Source organism: Passer domesticus, chromosome 1, assembly GCF_036417665.1.
Source record: "Passer domesticus isolate bPasDom1 chromosome 1, bPasDom1.hap1, whole genome shotgun sequence".
NCBI classification, from domain to species: Eukaryota; Metazoa; Chordata; class Aves; order Passeriformes; family Passeridae; genus Passer; species Passer domesticus.
Window position 1 is genome coordinate 22,032,875 of NC_087474.1, and position 17,760 is coordinate 22,050,634.

The 17,760-nt window shown below is 38.9% G+C and overlaps 1 protein-coding gene across 1 annotated transcript in view; it reads left to right on the forward strand.

The window, feature by feature from the left end:
- CDK14 (cyclin dependent kinase 14) overlaps positions 1–16,243 on the forward strand; it is a 341,412-nt gene extending 325,169 nt beyond the window's left edge. The window contains exon 15 of the mRNA XM_064409653.1: positions 16,026–16,243. The gene's annotated coding sequence lies outside the window, so the exon portion shown is untranslated. The remainder of the gene's footprint in view (positions 1–16,025) is intronic.
- Positions 16,244–17,760: the final 1,517 nt, after the last annotated feature.

Below are 17,760 nucleotides of genomic sequence, written 5' to 3' on the forward strand. Positions count from 1 at the left end.
ATGCTCTAGCTGTCTCAGAGCATGGGCTGAACAGACTCTACTACAACTCAGATTCTTACTTCAGAATGGTTTTTTTACAAATGTAACTAGTGTCATAATGGATTAAGTGCAGCTTTGAGTCAGTAATCGATTAATGGAAAGCAGAGTGGGGTAGCAAATACAGACCTTAAGTATGCAGCCTCAGTGCAGGACTTACTGATAGCACTTTAGAGAAAGTGAATTAAGCAGCATTGGGGAACATGTACTTCTGGGTTCAGACTGCTAGCAGGGGGTTGTCTGACTGGCATGCTCTTGCTGTGGAAGAAGAGGGGAGATTCATTCTCTAATACATTGCAAAGTATTCCTCAAAGAAAGTATTGCACTATTCAGGTGGAGGATTCTGGTAGGCATGTTATGTATGGTCATTAAATTGGGTTATCTCTTTAGTTTTCTAATCAACCAGCCTGTTTACAGCTCACTGTAAACCAGGTGAACAAATCTGCAGTACTAAACCCAGGTATTAAATCTGCTTCTTCAGGCATTGAAATTCCTGGATGTCATTAGCCATTGTTCATATATATGTATATTGAATGTTGTGGTCACTTGTGCATCATTTTTTACATCAAAAATTACTTTTGCTGAAAAAAAGGTTGGTATTGTCTGTCAATTCTCTGTAAAGCTGTGTCTTAAGATTGATCTGTTCCTGAACAAGCTGAAATGATTTAGTATGTTGTTAGAAGGAAGAACTGATAAAGGCCAAACTGCAATCAGCTATGAGTTTACTGTTATGATAATAAACATGAACAGACACTGTGCAGAGATCAGCCATGCTTTCCTTTTTCCAGATATTTGACCACAATGAAATCAGGACATTATCTTAAAGCTGACACATGTAATTCTAGTCATACAGATATTTACAGCTAAAAATGATAAGCTTGATCCTGAGAGATGCTGTGTATACCCATCCTTGCTACTTTTAATGGCAAGTCTGGGTGGTTCAGAGTTTTTGGATCAGATTAAGATAATCTCAACAAATCACAGTGAGGAAGATAGAAACTAAATGGCTATCAGAAAACCAAAGACAGGCTAAGATTTTATCCTTATCACACAGAGGTGAGGTGCCTCAGAGCAATATACTGATTCTCTTCTCAGGCTATATCAACTATCAGGACTGGCCAATGTTCTTTAATTCAGGGCAACCATAGAAATAAGCATGAACACATTTGCAATTAGCACTGTCCCAGCAGGTAGAGCTCCCACTATCACAGCACTATCTTCCCAGGTAGTATATTTTAGACTAGGCATTTAAAGCAGTTTAATTGGGGTCCTTGGTAAACCAGCTGTGTTGGAATTCTTATCACCCAAAATCCACTTCAACCTGTGTGCAATATGGTCTTGGCAGAGAACAATACAGTTTTGTGCTCCCAGGATCACTGACAGTAATGAAATATTGTCTTCTAAGTTGAACATACATTAAATCCAGTAATGTAATAGCACATTACATTCTTAGATAGTAAGAAGGAAAGAGTTAGTAAAATCTACCTTTTGATTTTAGAATTTTCTTGAAGGTACAGAGTCTTCCAAATTATTTTTTATACTTTTGAGACTTTTTTCTGTGTTTCTGTTTGCAGAATAAACTTTGTAATTAATACTGACTAACTAAATAAAACCAGCAGGTTTACATGTCTAATGGCACATGCACATCAGCAGCAATCCTATAAACACATATGCAGGTGTGTGCATTAATTCAGATGGGCACAGGACAGCAGCATGGCTGTATTCAATGCTGAAAATGATAATCCAGCTCCTAATTATGTACATGGTTGGCTGTGCTGATTTAAGGAAGGATATTAATTCCATTTTCTAACTGTACATCAATGGACCTAAAGACTGTAAATTGCCAAAGCTAAATCAGATGTGTAATAGAAAATTTAATACATTTAGAATTTTGTCAAATATCAAAACATTCTTGTTTTCACAAGGGTGTAATATGAACCTTACAGTATAACAAGAGCTGTGAGTCATTTAAAAATATGTAATATCCTTTGCATATCACAGATACTTTTCTCATGAATAAGGAACTTTTCACTGTAAGAAGACTTTTATATGACTCCCGCTTGTTTCTCAGTCTATTTCCAGTCTAAATTTACTGTAAAGAGAGAGGTTTTGCATCTGCCTATGACAGTTCTCCAGTGTATTGAGGTCAGCTTCCATTCTCCTTGGCTCTGATGCCTGCCTGTATAAACACAAATTCCATTTCCATCCTATTATTTTTCTAATCAAGGGTTTGTCATGCAAAAGAAGATCTGAGGTGACTGTGTTTTCCATTATGCAAAGCATTCCATTATGATAATATCTTCAGGATAGTCTTATAAAGGTGCCCTGCCCAAAGACATCACAAATGAGAGCACTAAAATGGTAGACAAATCCTGCATAATTTGCCCTCTCATTGAACATTCAGGCCACAGAGTTCACCCTAATTTGCCATACACATTTCCTCTGACATCCTCGATCTGTACATATGGCAAAAATAAGAATTGGCAGCTTTCACTGAATAGATTTCTGTTAAGTGCTTATCAAAAGAAGAAGAAAGGGGTTGTAAAATGCAGCCGTATTTAGTACATCCTTCGATTTCTTTTGCTTTCTCTGCTAAATTCACACTTAGTAAAATCTACAGTCAATGAAATTTACCTTTTGAGCTCAAGTTGTTTCCATTCAGAACAAAGTAAAAAATACACCAGCAAAGAAAACCTGATATTTCTTAGAAATTCTCTTTTCTTTCTTATGCCAAATCCCAACAGGCAGGGCTCCACAGAAAGGGAGTTTATTTTCTAAATCCTTTGAACACAAAGCTCTTACATTTTCTAGGACAAGATGTTTTCCTAGACAATCTCAATATTGTATCTTTGTATTATTAATACTTTTGTCATAAAGATGAATACACATATTTATTTTATTGCGTATATTTAATTTCCATTATATGTCATTTCAATTATTCAAATCTGAATTGGCTTACAAACAGACTCCTGTGAAGACTTGTGTCTGAGTCTTGGCAAGCACATCATATTTCTGCAGTTTTCGTGTATTTGATTTATCTGTTCTCTCTTCTTACTGTGCAGATGTGTGTGTTGTATGTGCACATGTGCTAAATATATAGGTAAGTGAATCTGCATTGACTCCTTTGTTTGAAAAAACTTCTGAATTTGTGGGGCATTTTTACAGGTTTTCTATGGTGATGATTGTTTTTGACTATTTCTGATAAATTTTAGGTCTGTAGAAAACATAGGCATTTTAATTATAATCCAAAATAGATAATAATCTAATAATAATATAATCCTTTTCTTCTCTGTCCTTCTAGTGTGTCCTTCTAGATCTGGGGAACACTATGTCATTGCTGGTCTTTCCAGTTCAGGGATGATATTAGCTTTTAGGCCTTGAATTTTTTTTTTTCTTTATGTATTGGTATGGCCTGGTGTATCATTATCATTATAATCTTTTTAATTAAAGTCAATCCCTGCCTTGATTTCCTAACTCAGTCTCTGATATTTTGAAATGTTTTCCATTTCTAACTGCAATATTTGCAAGAGCGGTCTCCAGTTTTTTTCACAATTTTATCTCATTTACTGGAACTCTTCTTAGTCCATGAAGTTATAATAAATTTTATTAAAACCCCATATGGTTTGTAGATGTATTATCCTTATTGATCTATAATCTCATCACCTACTGTGCAGCATTTCTGACTAAGGTACATGACTCTTTTAATTCATCTTTACTGAGCCACTGATGCTGAACTCACTGATGTTGATGTGGATGTAACTACATGTAGGACTAGACTTCTCTGTAACTTGCCTTATGTTACACATCAGCACAGTATGTACTCTTTCATCTCCAAGATGTAGCCATCTCATCTTCCTGGAACTATTTTTAAGTTCAAGCCTACACAACTGGCAAAAAATGCTTACATTAAATCAGACAAACTTGCCAGTAATCACATATCATTTATATTTACTGAAAAGCTTTGCTATGGATCTTTCAAAATTATGCCCTCCAAGGCATCTCACAGCAACATTCATGTTCATGATTGAAAATGAGTGTGATTCCAACTCCTCTGCTCCTAAATCAAACTCGAACTCACCAAATTGCCTGACATTTCTTACTTCACTACAGGAGTCTTAACACACACCTTTTATAATTACAGTTACCTGAACTCCATATATCCACACTCTCTGTATTGTATCTACTCAAGCCAGTTGTTTTCCTCCAAAAGTTTTAACCCATTTTTATTACTCCCCTCCCCTCAGTTGCTAACAGTGATAATTTGATCAATAAATCTTGTGTCTGCTGTGAAGTCACACCATTTCTGGCCATCTGCTTCCTCTGGGCTTTAATCTGTTGGTGAATCTATTCAGGATTTTTTTTTTTCCACCAGTGACTAAGGTCTCTGTAGTTAGCAGGATGAGCAAGACCTTCCTTTCCCTGAAGCTGGTAGAGGTATTGCCTTTAGCTAGCTGCTTACCTGCAACCTCCTTGTCTTCCTTGACACATCTGTCTTGGCCTCTTTGCTGGCACTTGCACTGACAGCTTTCAACAGCTTGACCATGACTCTTTCTGTTCCTGCAGCTATCCCACTTCTGACCACTTTGCTGTTCTCCTCACTTTTCTTCGTTTGCAAATAAGTAGAACCAATAAACAATCAACATAGCTACCAGGACCTTTCAAGTCAGTGATGCAAATATATTTTGTACTTTAAAAACAAAACAAAATAAAACACAATCAGGATTATTGGGCCAAGGCCCAGTTTATCACAGCTGTATGCACAGCTAATAGAGCTATTTTTTGAAGTCTGATTTCTTCAAAGTGGTCCCTAAAGCCCAAATTTCCATCTTCATGGGAGAGGACACAGCTTCTCAAAACCATCCCATATGCATTATTCTCAAAACCATTAATATGCAATGTTATGCAACCAGATTTAAAATTCTTGGTTGCAGCAGGCAGTTTTATGAAGCCTGAAAGCCAACATAGGTCATTGACTCTGCTCTGTGGATCCCCATGGTTTGGCAGCAACTGTTTGGATAGGAGCTTGCTGCATACATTGCCTCTCCTGCCATTGCAAACTCCAATAGCTGCTGCTTCTCTCCTTCTGCTGGTGCTCCAAAAAGCAAGCCAGCATGGCACTGGATGTACAGAGTTAAAATGCTCACATCATTATCTGCACCATCTTCTCCCCAGGGGTTCTAACCCTAATTGAAAATGGATGGAGAAACTGCATGCCCAGGTCAGCTACCAGAATATAACAGGTTACAGGTTACTGTGCAGCTGCTGATCTGTGGTATCTGCTCATTCTTTGCTTGTAGAAAGTGCTAAGGAAACAGGTATGAAACTGTAAAAACTTGTATGCCTAGGACTGCAACCAGCAGTTGTCCATTTTTTTGTGTGTATGACTACAACACAGCTACAGAGTTGCAGCCCGTAGAATGCACAACTCCAGGCAGATGCTCATTCCAAGAGCTTTTCAGATATTCCCATGTTTTTATTAATTCTCCTTGACTTCTACTTGCTCTCCCTAACTGCCCAGATCCAGTGAAACAATTAGGCTTTCTGAGCCAAAGCTCCAGCACACTCAGTCTCACAGCACCGCTGTCCCTGCTCCCAACTGAGCACCTTCTGACAAGGGCAGTTCAAACTCCAACTGCTCCCCAAGCACGAGCACAGAACTGTGAGGAGAAGCATAAATGAGAGGATGTATTCTGCCTCCACTGCTGGATGAATGTGGGGTGGCTCTGTAAGAGAGCATATTCTACCTGCTCAGTACCGAAGGGATCAAGTTCCACAGTACATTCCCTGGAGGAAATGGTTGCTTGTAGCTGAGTGTGTGAACAGAGCTGTGCTTTCTGGTTCACTATTCCTTTAATTAAATAAAGAATGTGTTTACTTAATTCTACTTTCTACTGCAGAAACATATGATAGTGGAAATTATGGATTTTAGTGCCTGCCAGGTCCCTGATACCCTTATGTGTTTTAGAATCTAAGCAATTAGAGAATTCATGTGGTATTTCCTCCATTATATTTTTCACATTAATATATTTTCTTCTGAATTGTTTAGTCAAATTAATTGCATTGAGCCTTATTTTGGGTATACTTAGCATACTTTTAAAGAGATTTATTAACCTACCATTTTTTATCTCACTTAAGAATTGCCTTAATAACAGCATTCAGGAAAGCTGGTTCATGATCTGATATGGTGATTGCTCCAATTTTTATGTGTTGTGTTGTCAGGCTGCTTGTTATATAAAAGAAAAGATCTACTCTTGGCTAGGGAGAGATGAGATGTGAAGTTTTCTCTGCTGGAGTGCATATGCCTTCAGACATCAAAGCTTTTAAAATTTCCCATACATCAGAATGGAAACTGGACATTTTATCACCTGGGGTGCTGCCTGCTCCCTACTGCTTTGTCTGCCCAGCAGCTCCCTGGGGCCGGAGCAAAAGCTGTTCACATCAGAGGCCAGAAGTGCAGGCATACTCCTGGCTACAGCTGTGGGCGTCCACTGACAGTAAACAGATGCCAGGACAAAAAAAAATCTAACCAACCAACCAAAGAAACAAAAACAAAACCAAAAACCCCCACTCTGTTTTTCTTATGAACTTTACTGTGACAACACTCATCATAAAAGCAGCAGCTCTGTCCTGGGCAATTATAAACCAAGCACCTGCAGGAGACATTTCTTCATTCTTTAAAAGCTCCGACCTTCAACTTCAGATCTCTCTTCTCCTTCAGCATGGCATAGAAAGAAGCTGTAACTGTGGATACTAACTGTGTTATAATGACTCTTGTTATAGGACAGGATAGATTCTGGTTACAAAATGGAAATGTCCACACACCCAGTTTCTTTATCATTAGTCTACAGCAACATGAGAAAGCTATGCATAATGAGCTCAGAGACAGACGCTACATGGGCTGCATAGAACTGGTCAGGGAGCAGCAGTGAGAAAGTCATGGATGTCTCCTGTGGAAGCAAAAGGGGTCTCTGAACAACGTCAGCTATGAGCAATGTCAGATATTAATTTGGTAGGGTGACATTTTTATTTATTTTTATTGGGTGGTTATCCACTTGTGAGAAATACGGGCCAAGAGTTGGGTCTGGGAAAACAAATTATGTCTGGAATTTATCTTGATAAAATATAAAAGCAGATTATGTTCCTTGGGCTAAAAGTTGTTAGCATGAGATCGTGAGTTCCTTAGCTCTTTACTGCTTTAAGAAAAGAGAGAAGGAGACTTTTTAAAGAAAAAACTAAAGTAGTGAAATAACGACTATGTACATGCAGAGAGAATTTGTGGATTAGGCTTGTAGGTACTTCTGCAAGATATTCTTGCTGATTTTAGGTGTCACGTGCTTTACCTTAGTCAAAAAGCAGTTGTTACAAGTGCTGCAGTAAATAACCCTCCCCATGGTTTGTCTTCTTGTTTCTAGAAGACCATCTGAGTCTCTTGCACAGTTGAGGTCTAGAAAAATGGGGGAAAAAAGTGGGAGATACTCCTTTTAAAAGCAAAGTACATGCTGAAGGAAATCACATTTTCATGTGCAGTCAGAAGCAGCCCAAGTGCCATTGTCTATACACAGTCCAAAGGAAGAGCAAGTGAAATATTTGGACACATGCTAAAGTCTGGGTATCTATGAAACTTCCACTTCAAATTCCAGCCAAATCTTCTCTGACCAGCTTGAGATAAATAAGCACCCAACACTAATCAGCAAAGTTAAAATGCTGGGGTTTTTCAACTTTGTTTTTAATTAAACAATTCCATATCTAAGTTCTTGCCCAACAGTTACTCCAAATATTTTACAATGTAGTTAAATTTTAATCCTGAGAATTCAAATTCTCAGCATACACTTGAGTTTTCATGTTGATGATCATCATTGTTAACCATCTGTCTCTGGTCAAATTTCTTTATCAAGGTATTTTTAAATATATGTATTCATTGAGGATTTGCTGCACAATATGACAAATATCCATTGATAGTGGTATGTTCTCACCTTCATTGATTAGGCTTGTTGAGAAGCAGTTAGGACTCTCTGCCTCCTACCCACAGCATAAAAGGGGCAGAGTTTGTGTCTCCTCTTGCACCATTTCATCTTTCCCAAGGGCGGTTCCTTCTCCCATGAAGAGCTGCTCTCCAGTGTGAGTAGTGGCACTGGGAGATCCACTCACAGTAGATGTAGCACAGATTATCTGGTTAATTAAATTCAGTCCATGTGCCCAGTCCATAGTTTTTCAGTGGCAGGCAGCTGTCTCCTTACAGCAACAGAGGGATACACCCCCTTCAAAAACAGTGCTCTGCAACCCACACTGGTAGAGATGTCAAGACTGCTGTGCACCACTGTCCTTGGGGTTTCCCTTCATATTAACTGATAACATGTGAGCTGCTTGCATGGTCTGATGCCTGATTTAAATTACTATTGACAATGGCATACTGAGAGAGACATTAGTTAGAGCATAAAAGGGAGGTAGGGAGAGGAAACTGGCAATGAAGCAAGTTAAGTAAATACATAAATATAAACATGCTTAATCAGAACATTCATTTCTCATCTTGATTGCTTTTCAGGTAAGAGAATAGATATTAAGCTTGCATGCTGCTCTGAAAGAGTTTAAGGTGATAGCTTGGTCATGGACTAATACTGTGATGTTAAACAAATCTGTTGTCAACATACATAGCAGGGGGGAGGTGTTAAATGATGGCCTCAAGTCCTACTGCCCCTCTTTTTAGGGAAGGAGTCGACATCAAGGTGACTCAAGGTCTTTTCTACTCCCAAACCCCTCAATTCCCTTTGCAGTACTGTAAGGGCCAAAACAACAGAGATTTCTCCCCATATTTGCCACCTTGGTGGCTGGTCCAGCTATGACTAGATTTTTTATTTTAATTCAGAGTAGCTAATAATTAAATTTTCTTTGGAAAGGTAGAGTCTGAGCTGCAGTTTCATGATTGCTTCATGCCCATTAAAGCTGGGCTGTTGCTGACATGAACCATTCCCTCCTCTCCTGTGTTTCAGCTCACACCTTCCTTCCCCTCTGCTGGCACTAGCACCCCTGCAGCCATGCCAAGGGCTGGAGAAGGGAATTGCTGCAACTGGAACTACAGTGGGCTTTTGCTTAGCTTTCAGCTGGGCCAGAACATTGCTCTGCTTCTCTCCACTGCCCTGCAGGTGCCTCTGTGGGAGAAACAATAGGAGTGGGTAAGGTGTGGGACCACCTCCTTCAAGGGGCTTAAAACAACTGTGATTCCCCCCAAGCTTTCCAGAAAAAATAGGTCTCAGGAAAAAAGAATGTGTGTGCCAGCTTTAGGTTAAATTCCCTTTCCTATCACAGATTTCTTACCTGACTTTGAACAGGTCATTTAAATCTCTCTCTGCCTTAGATTTCCTTCTCCAAAACAAAGACAAAGCAGTACTTTTATCTTCTAGAACAAGCACATTAGAGATTTTGAGGTGCTGAGGTGCCCAGGTACTCTGGGAATAGGAGCACAGAAATACTTTTGATGGGTCTGCAAATATTTTTAAAGTGCTTCTGCCTCAAGCTTCTATTTTTAATTGCAGTAATTGTGGACAGTATTTGTATTGCACAACTATGGTCTTCGTAGCTTAACATGTGGTAAGTATCCATGCTTTTGGCAAATCATTGGTATAACTGAATTCCAGATCATAGAATTCAGGGTGTAAACCTGAGATATATGACAAAGGATATAAATGGTTTTTTCAGACTTTAAAAAGCATTTTCACTGTGTGTCAAGTTTCAGCAACTTTTAGTAGCATCACTCAACAACAGAGTGAGCAAGCACTCCATGGTGAAAACACCAGCTGGGGTCTATTTTGCATGCAGTTACCTTTCAATCAATCATAGCATTTACTTGCTCCATCTGAACCTCTGCCTGATCTGAGATCGATTCAAGTTCATCTGACCTGACATTGTGATTTTTTTTCCAACAGAGCTAATGTGTGGTTTTGTTTGTGACCGGACCCAACAGTTACAGGGCTTCAAACCAATATCCTTGTTTTAACACAGAGCAGACAGAGTGGTTGTTTGGACCACAACCACTTTTCCAGAAATAGGTGATAGTATTGCATCAATACTGTCATTGTGATCTTCTTTCTAGCCTAATAGCTCTGCTTGCAGCATAAGATTTGAAATGTTTATTCTTTTAAAAAATATATTTGGTGTAGCCATAACAAGTGGTAAAACATCCATTTTGCCTCAGAATTTGAGATTAGAATGTCTGTGTTTATAGCTAAAGGAGGATACCACTAGAAATAAACATTTAGTAAGGTGGTGATAAAATTACAAGGGCAGATCTTCATTCAAGAAGAAGAAGAAGTCAGTGTCATTGATTTACAAAACTCAAATGAGAGATTACAGACTAGTTATTCTTGGATACATCATCCAACCCTGGCAATCTGATTCTAAAGGGCTGATTACCAGAAAGCACAGGTACAAGTATTTCTTATATATAAGGTGTCTGAAAGATGCTGGGACCAGGGATATTCCAAGTCATTGGTCTCACTCTGAAACCACTTTACCACATACTCTTTTTTTTGACCTTGGAAACGCATTTCATTTCTGTGCATTTAAGTTCCTGCATTTAGAAAACGGGGATTAAGAACATAGATGCAAAGCTGCTCTAAGTTTATTGATATTTGCAGCTTTCAGAGCTTTAATGGGTAGCACCATACAAAGGCATAAAAGTTCTTTTCATTTTACTGAAGTGACTAATTTTTCAGCTGGCTGCACTGTTGTACTGCAAATCTTCAGTGAGTGAGAACTTGCCAGTTTGGAAAAAACAACTGATTTAACTAAATGGTTTTTCAAAGGCACAACATAGAAAAATTGGTGTAACCCCATCATAGAGATAAATTTATATCAGGCTGAGTGCCTCATATTGATTAAGCTTATGTCAGCAAGGAATCAACTTGCTAATGCCATGAAAGGCACTTTTAAACTGAAATAAGAGTGTCTACACAAGGGATTAGTTTAATATTGGCATTCTTTTTCCCCAACTAAGACAAGCCTTTAAGTCCCATATCCCTAGTGCTATATACATTGTGAATTAAAAAAAAAAAAAAGTAATAGAAATGGCATAGCAGACATGGCAAAAACCAATTAATGCCTGTCCTTGGTACTCAGAGTGCTACATTGGCTCACAATTAGAATTGCTATGATTTGAAGCATCTTTAAGCCTGCTGCTATTGAACACAATATGTGGGAACATGGTTCTGTCACTTTTTTTTAATGTTCAAGTAATGCTGACATATCCCAGAGATGCGAGTTCAAGGCTGTGGTTTCATGGCAGCCTAATTTCTATGGCAGGCTGGCTGCCACTATGAAGTCACAAATACATTACTTGTGAGAAGGCAGGAAAAGTGCCTCCCAAACCAGTTTGGTGGGTGCTTTTGCTTGCTATGGCAATGGTGTGGACAAAGTTTAGGATGAGCTGCTCCTAGCTCTTTCTCTAAAGGAGGACCCAGACTTCCAACTCTGAATTGCAATCACGAATGTACTTGTAAGAACGTAAGTGTAGGCACAGTGAAGACTTTTAAGTAAATATTTAATACAGACTGCATTTTTAAAAAGTCATGATGTATTCAAAGAAGAAGCTCTTCAACTGTAAAAAAAAAAAGAAAAGAAAAAAAGAAATAGAAACCACAATGGCTTTTCAGAAATGCTAACTAATTAATAGTTATCATAATAGCTAGACTATATCTGTCTAGCTATAATAAATGGCAGAGGAACAGACAATGTCCAAAAGAATCACCATCAGCAAAGTCCTGAGACTTAAGAATGATTTCAACATTAATTGATATTAACACGTAAGAACCAGAAGCTAGATATCCTGTCTTTTCCCTTTCTATCCCTTCCTAACGCTTTCTATTCAGTGTTCATATTTTATGCATATCCTTCCTCATGAATTAAAGAGCTCCAAAAATTGAAGAATAAAACCATGAAGTCTTTCTCACTTTCCAGGTAGAATATGTAAGGATGGACATGGCTGAACCTTGTTTGCAATGGTGTGACTACCACCGAGAGGTGAAGGGGGAAAAGAAGGTGTTTTCATCTGAAAATATAGAAATACATGAGCATGTCAGAATCTTCTGGATGTTAGAGATTCAGTCAGCCAAGTGTTGCAGTAGCTGTTTCTTCTGGATATGGGCTCATTCCTGCTGAGCAGGTTCAAGGCTGAGGTTTTACTACAGTGGGCTGTGGCTGCTGAGACCAGCCATCCCTGACATGACAGGAATCAGGCTAGTATCACACTTTAAGACAGGGAAGCAAAGTTTTATAGACTCTGTATTCAGCACGTGGACAGCTGAGGGGAACAGAAGACTGGGACACTGAAGTGACATGACTTATGGTCCTCATGATCTTCAGTGCTGGGAACCCTCAGATACTTTTCTTAATGCCAGCAATACCATATGAAAGTATACAGAATTACAATAATCATCCCTGGAGATGACAAATGTGTGGATTTCCATAGATAAGTTTAAATCCAGTAAAAATTATGCAATCTATTAGTTACCCATAAAAACAGAGATGTCACAAGATCCAAAAGCAAAGGGTCCAAAGATGCAAAGATGCACCCACTGTCATGGGATAGGGGTACTGGGGAAAGAGAGACTTGAACAATTTGCAGTTGGGCTAAACATTGTGGTTGCATATTTGAGCACTACAGAATGACAACCTGTGACAATAGGAAATTAAATTCCATCATCCTGAAGGTAACATTCCCTACTGTGAACTTTGAGATTTTTATGAAGTGCTCCTTTTTCGCCTCCTTGAAGACTATGGGATCAGGCTAAGGAAGGTTTATCTGGGGCCCACGTGGGATATCGGAGTGGTGCGGTGTTGAGCAGTTTCTGTGCAGACAGGGTCAAAGAGTAGGGGAAATGCTAGCTTGAAAAGCCAGCTGCAGAATTGGAGGAAGGTCTAGAACACTACTCATGTCCATCCTTAAGATAATTCCTTTCACATAAACAGCCTAAATTTTCCAAAAACAATTTCTTTTGAAATACAGCTGACCCCTCCTGTATGATGAAGAATGTAATTTAGGGGAGAAATGCCTACCAGCAGATCCTTGTGGCACATTCCTTTCAGTCTCACTGGGCATTCTGCCTCTGTTTACACTGGCTAAATATTTAAAGCTATCTTTACAAAGAAAAGCAAAAGCCCAAAAATTTCTCCTAAAGGGAAAGTCAAGATTGTCCTTTAACATGTACCAAGCTGCATTCCACTGAAAAAGGCAGATGCAGGCTGAGAAATACTCCTGCACTGATCTCATCCTGCTCACTCTCTAAATAGCCTTCATGGAAAATACACACACAGCTAAAAGTCATAGAAAAACAACTTTCCTCCACTCTATCTCCCCACCTCACATACACACACCTTTTCAATTTGTGTATCTTGAAATAGTAATGCAGCAAATATGATCTGAATCTCATTTACATCAGTGGAAATGGGGAGTCATTTCTTTAAAAGGAATGTACTTGAAGCACAGCAAGAGCAGCGTGAGGCCAGAAGTAAGAGCTCATCACATAATTTCTCCTTGCATCACAGCCTTATGAAGCTCTACTCCTTTCCCTTGTATCTGTGAAATCAGCAGGTCTACTCCTGGGAGTAAGGATTGCCATCTTAGGCCCTTAAATCAGCCTCTCTGTGTTTGAAGAACAAGAGAGAGTCTGTGTTTTCAGGCACTGTATGTAACTGTAGAAGAACTTGCTCAAGAAAGGGAAATAAAAAGAGAGTAAAAATGTTCACGTTCTCTGAACAAAATGAGCTGTGATCTGCAATTGCCCTTTTAAGAGTTGTGACTTTTGCTTGTTCTCCGGAAAACTTCTGGCAGCAGCAGCCGGGCTGCAGCCCCTGCGCCTCTCACCCCAGCGCAGAACATGTCAAGGAAGGCAGGCAACATACGGCTTTAATTTGCAAGGGATCATCTACATTTCTTCTGAACAGAAAAGAAAACCAAATCAAATCTCCACATACTCCATCTATCTTGAATAAACAGCATTAAGGAAAAAATGCTGTGGGTACTGGGAGGAAGAGATTCTTTGTAGTCTGCTTTGACTGTGCATACCGCTTCTTCTCATGCCTCTTTAAAACATAAAATCCTTGTAATGTGGGGCCTAACTTACACCAATGCTGGCCAAAAATTGTTCTTTATTCCTAGCCCATGCTACATGGTAGAACATTCAGCTACAATAGGTATCACTCAGCAGGAATAAATTCTATTTCTCTCGTTCCCATAACCCCCAAATAGAAATAAAAGTACAAATTTTAACCTAAACTGACAGTTGCAAACTAATACAGCCAATTAATAAAAGACATATAGAGAGGCAAGTGGGAGGAATTTGAGGGTAAGCTGACCTGGGCCACCCAATGGTCAGAGAATTACTTGTTGTCTTGTCAAATGCTTGTTAGTAACAACTGCCTTGCACTGAGGTGACTTTCTGAGCACTTGGCTGTACAGCCTTGAGATCCTTCGCTGCAGAAAGTATTCTGGCTGCTGACTGACCCATCCCTAAGGTTTGTGTTCAGCTCCTACTGATTTTCTTTGCCAATCACTGCATGTGTTTGTTATTTTTGTCAGCACAGGCATACTTCCAAGAGTCTTCTAGATGTTCCAAGAAATGTTGAAGGCAGGCTTTTAAATTTTACGGATTGTGTTCTTCTGGCAAGACTAGGTCTGTGAGACACTATGCCCATGGTCCTGAGGCAAATGGCTATGCCATTGGCATGTTGCAAACTGAGAAGTATCTTACCATGCAACTGCTAAAGCTGCTTGGGAGACTTGTCCAGGTACCTTCTCTCCAGAATTTTGGGTTGCAGACCTCCATGTCAATTTCTAAGGCCGAACACCTTACTTTAAGTAGCATGTATTATCTGGATTAAGGATTTTATCATCCAAAATATATGGTAGTTTTAATATGGCAATGCAAGGGTGTACCTTATTTCATCTTACAATTTGAGATGTATGACACTGTAATAATCTCTCCTTCATTTCACTGCATTTAGAATCTTTGCACTGATTCTCCTTCATTTTATTGCTTTTACAGTCCTTGTACTGATCTTTCAGCAAGTGTCCCTGTCTGTGCATTGTGAGGACTTTTTTTGATGTGATATGTACTGCTAGTACTCAGAGCTGAAATGAGACCCACCTGAGATGTGAATCTGTACTGTCTCATTTGGAAACTCCCAAGAAATTTCAATAATTTAGTATACATATTGCTGCCCATCACAGATTACATATTTTAATCCCTCTGCCTACCCAAATCTCAAAAATCCTTTATTTCCATACAGAATTTATTGCTCTGCATACAAAAAATTTTAACTGTTCTTATCAGCCAAGATTCATGCTCAACATGACACAAAAATTTACTTTTAACTTATCCCACTGAATTATGATGATCTTACTTTTAACCCTCTGTTTGACATCTAAAGAATGAAACCTTGAATCAACTAAAAACCTAATTATTTAAGCATAACTTTTGCTATAATTTGGTGGACAAACATAATTTGTGTTATTATCTCAGTTTACATTTTATTTATTTGGGTGCTTAGCCTTCCTACACACACATTTGAGCTTATATTTGGATTCTCTGTATGTAACATAGGTCTGTGAGGTAAAGCTGAATACTTTCCTCTAGGGAAACAAGTATTCATTAAGTGCTGTGGAATGGTGGCATTCACTCTATCCTATTTCTGCCAGTCACATAGAGGAAAACAAGAAAATCCTGTGATGACTTTTTGCTTTGTTTCTGTACAAAATTAAAGATTTACATAACTACTTTTTTTTTCAGACAATCCCCCATCTCCCATAACAAGTAAAGCAAGCACAAACTAGCACTCTAAGGATTGTATTGGTACATAAAGAACGTAAGAGGCCAAATCTCAGCCTACCTACCAGAGTCCTAAGTTCCCCTAATGGCTACTCTACCTAGTAACATGTGCATATTGTTGTGAAGTTCCTTTTTATTATTATTTAATGCCCAAATTTTTGTTTCTTATAGAATGGAAGATTGTCTTTCCGTGGCAAGGGGGAAGAGTGTCTGTGCTTTAAGAAATACACTGTGTGTCTTCATAAGAACATGATTACCGTCATATTGACCCGAGCAAAGGTGGCATCCAGTCCAGTCTCCTCTCTCCGACTGTCACCTATGATGGACACTTAAGGAATCATTAAAAGAACAAGGGAGACACAGAGGAATAATTTCCTGTGGATATGATATGCAGTACTGAGCTTGCATGAAGTAGTATATTTTGTGTAGGCCAAGACATATACGTGGAAAAGTAAGACAGACTTTTGGTCACACTTTTTTGTGGGTTAAAATCACCTTTCAGTTAAGAGCCATTGCTTACCATTTCCTAAGATATTTATTAATTAAGCCAGCTCTGAAAGGAAGATGGTAGCTTTAGAATAGAGAGGATATTGATGATGTTAATGATGGGAAAACATAGCAGTTATTAGCTAAGCAGAAATAAGAGACTATTTCCTTGCAGTGTGTTGATTTGGAGAGGGATAAGTGGGAGGGGGCAGTGTTGTAAGTTGAAGGAAATGATAATGTGCTATCAGACCAGCATCTCTACTGAGTCCAACGTTATGGGCAGAGTTAGGAAACCTAGTTCCCATGTGCACTTCTGTGAGAAAAGTTCTGTAGTTTCCCTTAAGAATCAGGTCTGAAAGGAGTGGGAGAATATTTGTTTTGTGAGAAAGACTCCCTCACAAACAGCACAGTGGTTTGTTTGGTCTATGGAGGTGGCCTCCAGGAGCTCATGCTGGAGCTGAGTGCTCGTTTTCAGCAGTAGAACTACAAGGAATGCAGCTGTGGACTGGATGAAGTACAGCCCTGGAACATCAAACGTAAGACCAGGGTATGCAGGTGATTTGGTGGCAGGGGGTGTTCATTGCTGTAGTAGTGGATAGGCATCCAAACACATCTTGCATTTCTTGCTCAGGCACGGTTTAAACTGATCTGGTGTTTTGGGCCACAAAGGATTACGCTTTAATGATGAGTTTTGTGGTTTGGGGTGTTTGAAATGTAGGACAAGTGCTTCTGGGAAGATTCTTTCCACACAGGATTTTCTTCTGTTATGTGAAAAATCATTAAACAGTTAAAATGAAACTTTTCTGAACTTACCAGCTCTCAACCCTTTATCTTCTCCCCACAATACCACCTCCATCCAATTTCCACTTTTTCTTTTTGAGCTAGTCTTACTGATGCAACTGAAACTGAAGCAGTTTTTCACAAGCTGCATTTAGCTTTTAGCTAATTACTGCATTTAGATAGTTACTGCTTCAGAAGAACAACAACAAAAAAAGAAATTAGCTTGTTAATCCAAAAATGTGTCGTTTTCCTTCTGTACTAGTTGAAAAAATCTGTTATGTACATGTACAAACCTTATCTGTATACACTGGTCTTTCTCCTAGAACAGTCCTAGGTTATTAGAGATGGTGGTTTTCAGTTTGAGAAATGTTTCTTTAATATTTCAAATGCAGACCCCAGTAAGTAGAATTTCAATCAACTGATGATGCACTTGGCCATCTTAATTACCTCTCCTGGATTGTATGATGTGTCCCCAGGTCTAAGGAGGACAGACAGGAGAAAGCCAAGGAGGCTTCCCAAGACTAGTCAGAAATTCATACTCATTGTCTGTGAGAAAGAGCATGGATAATACTTACTCTGATGTAAAGATCCAGTGTTCAGTCTTTTTAGGATGAACAGAGAAACAATACAGCTATTTAGG